The sequence below is a fragment of the Octopus bimaculoides genome, chromosome 9, assembly GCF_001194135.2.
Source record: "Octopus bimaculoides isolate UCB-OBI-ISO-001 chromosome 9, ASM119413v2, whole genome shotgun sequence".
NCBI lineage: Eukaryota > Metazoa > Mollusca > Cephalopoda > Octopoda > Octopodidae > Octopus > Octopus bimaculoides.
Genome location: NC_068989.1, coordinates 92,954,383 through 92,955,200, shown reverse-complemented (window position 1 = coordinate 92,955,200; position 818 = coordinate 92,954,383). Strand labels below are relative to the sequence as shown.

General features: G+C 39.5%; 1 protein-coding gene across 1 annotated transcript in view; it reads right to left on the bottom strand.

Annotated features, from left to right (window-relative positions):
* LOC106871629 (fibroblast growth factor receptor-like 1) overlaps positions 1-818 on the bottom strand; it is a 201,875-nt gene that overhangs the window by 106,568 nt on the left and 94,489 nt on the right. The gene's annotated exons all lie outside the window — the stretch shown is intronic.

Below are 818 nucleotides of genomic sequence, written 5' to 3'. Positions count from 1 at the left end.
TATACACACATATATATACATACATATTATTATTATTATTATTATTATTATTATTATTATTATTATTATTATTATTATTATTATCATTATTAAAGGCAGCGAGCTGGCAGAATCGTTAAAGTGCTGGAAAATATGCTTTGTGGCATTTGTTCTTTACTTTCTGAGTTTGTCCTTCATTCATTCAGGAGTCCCCCTCCCCTCAAAATTACTCCCTTTGTTCCTAAATCAGATTCCATTATTATTTTACCATATTCCAATTGCCATCGAATGATTCTGGATGGACGGAGTCTGTGCAGAAACCCGTTAAACGGATTGTACGGGATTGTGTACTGATTCAGCCTAAGGAATTGACTCAGGCTACACAAGACTGAGGAATACTCAGCCATTTAAGCACTAATTGAATATTTATGAACCTCAGTTGATCGAAGAACCAAGATTCTGCTCTGACGGAGGACATTTAGTTTAGTTTTGTTGTGGTTTTGCAGTTGGCGATGGTGATGATGATGATGATGATGATGATGGTGGTGGTGGTGGTGTTAATGGTATTGTTACTACTGTAGCTTAAAGTGATACTTATAATGATGATGATGACATTGGCAGTGGTGGTGGTGGCGGTGGTGCTGAAGATGATGCAGTCGTGGTAGACCTTATGGTGATGATGATGATGGTTATGCTGGTTGTGCTAATGATAATGCTAATGATGATATTGATGATCAGGATGATGATAATGATGGTTATGGTGGTGGTTGTGGCAGCTGCAGATGAGGCGGTGGCAGCGGTGGCGGTAGTGGGGGAAGTTGTGCGTGACGACGGTGGTG